The sequence below is a fragment of the Mus caroli genome, chromosome 13 (assembly GCF_900094665.2).
Source record: "Mus caroli chromosome 13, CAROLI_EIJ_v1.1, whole genome shotgun sequence".
In the NCBI taxonomy this organism is placed as follows: domain Eukaryota; kingdom Metazoa; phylum Chordata; class Mammalia; order Rodentia; family Muridae; genus Mus; species Mus caroli.
In genome coordinates this window covers 98,049,968-98,059,308 of record NC_034582.1, presented here as the reverse complement: position 1 = coordinate 98,059,308, position 9,341 = coordinate 98,049,968, and positions in this window count along the sequence as shown.

Genomic DNA, 9,341 nt, shown 5'->3' with positions numbered 1-9,341 from the left:
TATAGCCCTGGCTGTCCTGGAACTTGCTTTGTAGACCTGGCTGTCCTTGAACTCACAGAAATCTGCCTGTTTCTGCCTCTCAAATGCTGGGATTAAATGTGTTCACCACCATGCCCAGCTCCATTTCCATTTTTTAAAGGTCCTGAGGATGAAACTTAGGGGTCGTGTACACACTGGATAAGCGCTTTACCCTGACTAACTTAGGGGTCGTGTACACACTGGACAAGCGCTTTACCCTGACTAACTTAGGGGTCGTGTACACACTGGACAAGCGCTTTACCCTGACTAACTTAGGGGTCGTGTACACACTGGACAAGTGCTTTACCCTGACTAACTTAGGGGTCGTGTACACACTGGACAAGCGCTTTACCCTGACTAACTTAGGGGTCGTGTACACACTGGATAAGCGCTTTACCCTGACTAACTTTCCCGGACTTTGATTTTTCTTGGCCTCGCTTGATTTTGGGACAGGGTTTTGCTATGTCTATCCTTGAATTTGTGATCCTGCTGCTTCAACCTTCTGAGTAGTTGAGATCAAAATCATCTTAATCTCCCCTCCCTCCCTCCCTCCCTCCCTCTCTCCCTCCCTCCCTCCCTCAGGCAGTCTCCTAACATAGCTCAGACTATTCTCAAATGTGGGATCCCCTGCTTCAGTCTCAAAGATGAGAGGCGCACACCACCACATCTGTTCATTTAACTCGTACAGTTTAGCAGTTTAAAGTAGAGTCCCATAGTCACATCCCTGTCTCCACCATTGACCTCCATCCTCTCAAATGGAAATCCTACATTTGTTCAATAACCCCTCAGCCCTCACTGCCCCTGAAAACCATTCCACTTTCCAGCTCGACTGATTTGACTACTCCAGAGAGCCAACACAAGTGCCATTGGACATACTTGCTCTGTGTCTGGCTATTTAATTTAGCTCATTGTCTTAAGGATCCCTTCATGATACACAATGTGTCAGAAATTCCCTCCTTTTAAGACTGGATGAATGTCTGGACACACAGTTGAGTGTGTTCACTTGTCTGATGCTAGACTCATGGGATTTTTTTTTTTTTTTTTTTTTTTTTTTACCATTTAGTTCTTTTGAGGAAGGCCTCGGTGACTGTAGAGTGCACATATCCCTTCCGGTCTCTTCTTGAGGGTGTGTTCACAGACATGGAACCAATGGAAGGTCCATTAGCTCCATGCCTTGATGGTTTGAGGAAGGGAATGGCATTTCTCAAAGAAGAGGCCTTTCTGGCCTGTGCTGTGGTGGGCAGGGCTTCTGCTTCCTTGTTCTGCTCAACATCACCTGCTCAGTCTACTTCTTTCCTTAGTCGGAGGAATTACTGAGAATTTTTAAGGTTTTTAAACCTATTTCTTTGGACTTTGCTTACAGTTATAATTTATCTTTTGTATAATGTCCATTATAGTCCATGTCACCAGTGGGTCACAGTGGGCTGACAATCTGGTTTCACATCACCTGTAGGCTGGCACAGTTCTTTGAGGTGGTAAAAACTTCATTTTAAACCACACTTAGCAATTCTCAACTGGAGTTGCAGGAATTTCCTATAAGGGGCAAAGGTGAAAGGTCAGCTCTGTGGTGTACCTCAGCCTCTGTGACTGACTCAAGAAGGCACACAGTGACAATGAATAACTGTTAAGATATATTGGGTGTGTGTGTGAAAGGAATGGAGGACAGTCAAGCAATACTGTCACTTGGCCCGGCTCTTCAGGCTCCCGGGTTATACAAGACTCTGCTTTAGACCTGGCTATAACTCCTCAGGCATTTATTTCTTAGATTGTGAGAAAAACCTAGCAGCCCTGGGACCTCCAGCTTCTAACTACAGAGCTTCAGACCCAAGAAGCAGACACCACTTCCTGGGATGCCATGTGGGTTCTTGGTTCCTTCTCCCATACCTGACCTTGTGTAGTCCAGATAAGGATGGATCGTCATGGTCTCCACTGGGCTCACATGGACACGTGGGCAAACAGCTACTGTATTGAGAAGCGATCCTTCTTCTCTTCCTGATGAGTCGTGACCCAGCAATGAAGACAGTTGTTCCTGCCCGATAGCCATTTCCTGCTTAGACCCCCAATGCCATTGCCATGCAGATAAAGGAAGCCATACACACATAAGGGCAGGTAAGGTGACTGAGGAGCACTCACCACCTGGAGAATTGGACTATACCAGGAAACTGCCTGCCTCAGTGTTCACGCCGGCTACCTCTGTAAGTCTGCTTGTCTGTAAAAAGGCATTCCTGGAAAAACAAAGGTAAGCTAGCAAGCAAAATGTAGCCACTCTGTGGTCTCGAGTGCACTTGCTTCTTGGATGGCAGCTTCAGTGGACTGTTAGACGACAGGATGCAAACATGCCTTTCCTTGGCAGAGTCAAGCAGGGTCAGCCCTCTGTCTGTCTCCAAAGGGTCCCTGAAATTTCAGTCCCTGAAATCTGCAAGTTGTGAAGCCACTGATCCAATCTGAGCAAAACTTGCTCTTGGGCCAGGGTTCAGGATTTGTTTTCAAGCCTAATGCTCCCCAGTCTGGCCACCATTTTAATGAAAGACTTGAGCCTCTGGCTCTTGCTTGTCCTGTTTCTGCTTGGCAAGAAGAAAGAAGGAAGAAAAAGAAGAGACCGGTTCACTAAGCTTTAGTGCTGTCTGTGCAAGTGTGTATTTGTGTGTGTATTATACACATAGTTTAGGGAGCTTAATCATGTGTGCAATGCATGTGTGCATAGCTGTAGAGTTGTAGGCCCGAGTCCACTCAGCCTCTGGGCATGGCCACTTGGGGAGGTGGAATGTGGGGAGTTCCATGCCAAGCTGTAGGCAAGCACAGTTTGAAATATAGGAGCTGGCTGGCAGGGTGGGGGTCCCCAGCCCTGTGACAAGGTCAGGGCTGTAGAATTCTCAGACCCTTGGACATCCAGTCACCGCTGGGAGTTACAGAAGAGCAGAGAACAGAGTTGGGGGGAGGGGTGGGGGAGCTTCGGTTTTTCCCATCTCAAATTATCCCTTATCTTGGCTGATGTAGGCTCAGAGTAGCCTTCTATGGGAGATTAGGCTGTGGCTCTGTAGGCAAAGGCCTTCTTCGTGGCTCCCCACAGTAGATCTTGATGAAAAAGAGACAGCTCATGGTTCTAAACCAGTTTATTGTCATGGTGGAAAATGGATTTGTAAAACCACACCCTACTTTTCAGGGTGGGCCTGAGATTAAATGCCTTTTGCAGGGAGGAATGTCTGGGAAGGGGAACCTTATTGGCTAAGCCCTCCTGGCCTCTAGGTACCTCATTAGCATGGAGAACTCTGTCTTGAGCCTACGTGACCATAGGACATGTTTCTTTTACGTGAGAAGCACAGCACTTGTTCCAAGTCAGGAGTCTGGTAGGTATGGGGGAGTCTCCTTAAGCCTCAGGTGAGTGCCCACCGAGGACCTGCTCTACCCCTACCAAACTTCCTAGCATGGTTTTACAGCTCATACACGGCACACAGTTCAGTGAGCTTTATCGTGTGTATACATGTGTGTCTTTCATTAGCATTGGAATAATTCTCTCCTCTTGTTTTCTCCCCAACATGCCTTGTGTGTTTTATTGCTCTCCCACTTCCAAATTGCCCTTCAGCATAAACAAAAGCACCGCAAACCCCCAGCTATTTACAAGTTGCTTGCAGACACCGAGCCACAGCACTGAAGAAGCAACCTTTATTTGTGCGTGTTCCTCTGAAGTGAATTACTCAGTATTAGTCGCTACAGCTGGGAATTTTGCATTGTGGGATGGTAGGGCTGGGTGGGAAGAGCGATGGGTTGAAGGTGTTTAACCAGGGCAGCTCTCCATGCTGATGGCAAAGCAAAATGGGTCTGAAATCATCTTTGGGAAAAAGGTGGCCACACAAGGGATTGGTTTCACCTGGCAGAGCGGCCTCGGAGCCGTGTTTCCCTGTGAGGTGTTTTCACGGCTTTCTTCTGAGCCCAGCCCAGAGAGGTGACATTCAATGTGTGGCTTCCTAGGTATGACCCACAGCAGGGAAATGGGCCAGGAAGTGGTGGGTGAGCTTGGGCTCGAACTTGATAGTAAGCAGGTAAGTCTCTATGTAATCCAGGCTGGCCTGGAACTCTAAACTCTCCAGATCTGCCTCCTCTCAACTGGGATTGATAAGTTTTGCTCGTTTGTTGGTCCTCTTTTGGCTTTTAAATGTCAATATTGAGACAAGAGGCAGAATGGGTGGGTCCATGATGATCAAGAGCTACTGACATAGCACACATACTCACTTCTGACTGGAGGAATTACACAAGATCTCTTCTCTGGTTGGGGCAAAGGGAAGAAGATACAGTACGGGAATGCTGACTGCATCTCCTACACACTAACAAGTGAACAGTCTCAACGTAAACTACCTCAGTGCCCAGCTAGTTTCCACTCTAAGGCCTCAGTTGGGCCACCAGAATGGTGACAGCGTGGTTTTCCTCCCTGACAATCTCTCCTAGCTCCAAGAGTTCTTTCTCAGTTTTCGCTAACACTTTGAGCCTGCTTACACCTGGTCCTCATTTCTTTCTTCTTCGTTGTGAGACAGCTGTTGCAGGATTTGTCACACTGTGAACCCCGAGATTGTGTTGTTTACTAGGAAAACCTGCTTCTAGGTGTGTTGTGCCTCAGCCCTAACACACTATTGTAAACAGGATGAAATAAAGTCAGCCATAGGTCAAGAGCTGGAGCAGGCTACTTGTTGACTGGGAGTGAACATAGGAAAAAACAAACAAACAAACAAACAAACCAAAAAACAGTAAGAGGAAGTCGGGAGGATGGAATAGAGAGATGCACAGGAAGTAGAAGGGAGGGACATTCAGTCTGAATGGTGTGTGAGACAGTATGGAAGAGGGGAACTTCCTTTTGGGATGTCAGCTGAGGAGGAAGGTCAACTGGATACTTCTCCTGCCTCTCTGAGATAGCAGGCTTTCATCCCAGCATCTGGCTCCTGAGTCTTTATTGGTAAAATTGAATAACTGAGATTTTATTTAAGAAACAAAAAACAAAACAAAACAAAACAAAACAAAAAAAAACCCACCACCACCACCAACAAAAAACAGACAGCAAACCTAGAAGCTACTTTCTTGTGTGGTTTTGCTCACTGTTGATTGGCTGGCATTACAGATCCCTGAGTTTAAGCTTGTCCAGAGCCAATGAAGTCTCCAACGGTCTCAAAGACAAAACAAATAAACAAACAATAACAAATAACAAAACCCCATGGCGCTTAGTTGCCGTAACATCTGTTTAAATTACCCAGGGTAGAGGAGTATAGACGGAAACAAGAGCCACCCCGTGCTGGCCACTGTGGGAACTGAACAGAGAACGGTGGTGCTGATCCTTGCTCCTGTGCATGGGTTTAAAGATGTACAAGATAAAAGGAGACAAACAAGTGCTGATAATTGTCTAAAGTCAGGTACTGTGCATTAAACATTTTTGAGCTGTGCCTGGGACACTTTATTCTCTCTTTTAGCATGCTGGGCCCTTATGAAGATAGTATTTTATCTAAATACATAATGTCTAAATTCCCTTAGACCTCCATGAATAGATGTCATTTCTCTGCTTTTTAGGTCCTTTCTCTTCACTAACAGCAACTGAATTAATCAGAAAGATCAACCTGGTTAGAATATGGTAGGGAGGGGGCTAAGGCCTCCCTTTTAGTTTTAGGAGACAGGGTCTCCCTATGTAACCCAGGCTAGCCTAGAAGTGACTGGCCTTGAATTGGCAATCTTCCTGCCTTGGCCTTCTGGAACTACTGGAGTATGCCACTGTGTCCTTCCAACATTAGTTTTAAAATAAATTGTCTTGGGCTGGAGAGAGGACTCCATAGTTGTGGATACACACGGCTCTTCCCAAGAACCTGAGTTCAGTTCCTAGCACGCACGTCAGGCAGCTTACCACTGCATGGAACGCTGATTCCAGAAGGATCACACATCTCTGACCGTGGTGGGCACTTGTTTTCATCTGCACATATCCCCCTGCCCCCTCCACATGCAAATAATTAAAATAATAGAAATAAGTAAAAATAAATAAATAAATAAATAAAGTTCTCTTTTAGATCCAGAAGTGTCATTGCTGACACTGGTAATTATGAAAAAGAAATCCCCAGCTGCCCAGAGAACTTCTAAAAGGGCCGCTTAAATGGAGGAAGGACATTTAAAATGATTCGGTTATTTTGCAAGAGGAGAAATATTTATATATTATGAACAAAAAAATACAGTATGGATTCTCAGACAATTTTCAGACAAATAATGTCGGGAAGCAGTGCTTAATTGCTCTCTTAATATGAATATACACAGGTTTCACTAAAAACCTGAGCTGAAAATTCAGAGTTGAAGCTGGGTAAAGGAGCCCTTACCCTTTGAACGAGTCTTGAAGTCAAGAACGGCGGCCTTCCCCATGCAGGGTTAGGTATTTTGCCGATTCACTTTTCAAGGAGGCCAAGAGAGGACCCCTCACTCCTAGGAAGTCGTTACTTTGCTTGTGTAGGCTCATTTTGGACTTGCCACAAGAAAACAGAATGAAGAAGCTAGTGAACAGGGTCCACCCATCCTTCTGTGCTGGGGCACATCTGTGCAGGGCCGGTACGTCACCGCGCATCAGTGCGGCTGCGCATTCTCCAGCACTGCTGACAGACCTCGCTTTACTGGCTCCTCTCAAGAGCTGTTTGCTAATTTCCAGGATCCAGGGGAAGAGGCTTGGTTCCTGGTCTTAAGGGTGACTCCATCTTCAGCCTAGATGTTTCTTTTTTTCTTGAGACAGGGTTTCTCTGTGTAGCCCTGGCTGTCCTGGAACTCACTCTGTAGACATGACACAGGTGATTCAGATTCCCACTTGCTTTCGAAGATTCCCACCTTTCCCACATTTCCAGAAATCCCCAGCTGCCCAGGGAACTTCTAAAAGGGCCGCTTTTAGAAGGGCCGCATTTCCCACATTTCCAGATTTCCACATTTCGAAGAACAAGACATTGGCATGCTGTTGAAACATCCGAGTTTTACATTGAATTAAGAAGAGATGTCAGTCACTTTTAGACAAAAACACTGTCATTTTTATATTGAAACAAGTGAAACCTTTGAAACTTGTCACCTATTCAGAACACAATTGAAGTTTCTTTTGCAATATTTTCACAGCACATAAGCTATTTTTGACCAACATTATTATATGCAAATTACTCACTAGATTTGACATTGATTTAGGTTTTTTTTTTTTTTTTTTCCTTTTCTTTTCAAAAGTCAACACATCCCACTTTGGGAGATAATCTAAAGAAGCAAATTTAAAATGGATCTGAATTTTTATTTTAGTGCTAAAGTGAGCACAGAGTGGTCTCTAAGGTGACATGGGAGAGAATAAAGTCATTTGGGGAGTTGAGTTCCGACATGGTAATCTTAAAGGCCAGAGACAGGGGATAGTTTGTACAAATCATTTCTGCGTTCGAGATTAAATCTGGGATTAAAATCACAGCCCTCTCACTTCCTTTCAGTGGGGCTATTGCACATTGATGGAAATATAGGCCTTAAGCCCATCAGGTAACAGCGTCTTCTTGACCCACCCTGCATCCAGCAGCATTACAGGTCTACACTGTGGGGAATATGGAGATCAACCTTGTGAAGGGTAAATCGGGATGGAGAGTGAGTTGGCATAGGCTCCTGCGACTCCATGAATAGTCCTGATCTGTAGATCTAAGATGGTTCCCAGCACACTGGCAAGACAGCCAAAGGGAACTGAGCCTGCTTCTCCCATACCCCTTCCTAACAGGTGACAGTACCCTCTCCGCCCCACCTCCACCCCTGCCCCTACTCCTTCTAACTTACCTCATCAGGCAAGACTTTCACTGGGGCACAGTGAGGTTGTGGTGACATACGATTGGCTGAGGATTTAGGGGCTTAGGGTTGGCTCCAATACTGCATATAAGCTTATGAGCTGTGCCATAAACACTGATCTGCACCCTGATGCTGGTCTCTGGAGTCTGATTCCTGGGATTCATCATGTGACTCTGTTGCTCTCACGCCCCATCCTGTTCCCACACCATTACTCTCTGTTGTCTTTTAACATGTGGATTCTATATAAATGGAATGCTGTTCTGTATTTTCTTCTATTACACCTTAGCTTTTCAAGATCAGTTCTCTTTTTAATCTCAAGACAAAATGTTTACTTTTGCTGCTTTGTGTTAGAAAGGTTTTATAAAAGGCTTGTGTGTGTGTGTGTGTGTGTGTGTGTGCACATGTCGAGGGCAAAGGGTAACTTACAGAAATCCATTCTCTCCTCCGGTCATGTGGGTCTTGGTAGTCAGGCTTGACTGCAAATGCCTTTCCCTAATGAGCCATCTTACTCGTTTCTTATGTAGTAAAGTTTAAAACTATGACCCAAATTATTTCCAATTCTCATTAATCTGGCTGTGATTACTTTCCCGCCCATTCTCATTGACTCGCAGAACAGAGGTTAGCTGCCTCTGTGAGTCCCATCTACCCAATATGCTCTTGTAAGTCCTTATCATCTACGTCCTTAGGATGGTGGCTCTGATACCAGTTTTTGAAATTGGGGATGTCATTGTCTTTTGTCTTCATCTTAACCGTGGATTTCACCAGGAAGTGATTTTAAAAAGTCTATCAATGATAATAGAACGAATAGGAACTGAAGTTCTATTTACTTATGTCGGAATAATTTGATTTTTAAACATATCGGTCTTGATGATATGGCAAGGAGAGGAAGAGCATACAATACAGTTTATCTTTGAGCCACAGATGGGTTTGTGAGTGCTCTGAATTACTCATGGGCTTGCCAGGTTCCCGAGGGGATGAGTGAATGAGGGGCAGAGGGGCAGAGCCACATATCTTGCCAGGTTCAGTCAGGCCAGTGTAGCTGCTGGCTGGGCATGAACGTGGGCGGCCACCTGTGGCTCTCTGAACAGCTGTCTGGTAGTGAGCCAGACGAAGCCCATCATGGAGTGGAGGCAGGAGGCCAGTTGGGCGGCCAGTACATTCTGGCTCGGGCTGAAAGAACACCTGGTTCCACTCTGTGGACCTACCACAGAAGGTCAAGAATGTTCTCACTGGCGGCAACCTGATGACCTAAGTTTTCAAGTCTCAACAGCACTAGTCTGACTGAAATAGAGAGAAACCACTATCTTCCCTAAAATATACACCGAAGCCAACCCAAGAACCATCGGGTTCCAGCTATGTTGAAATAGGTCAGCTAGGTCATTTGTGTGTTTGGGGAAGGATTGGGGGCTGTCAAGAAAAGGTAGTCTCCATGATTTATAGCAAGGCTTTCCCAGGACGGGGAGTGTACTCTTCAGATGGCTGGGACAGACATCTTTTATCCTAGGCTAGCTCTGATCTACTTT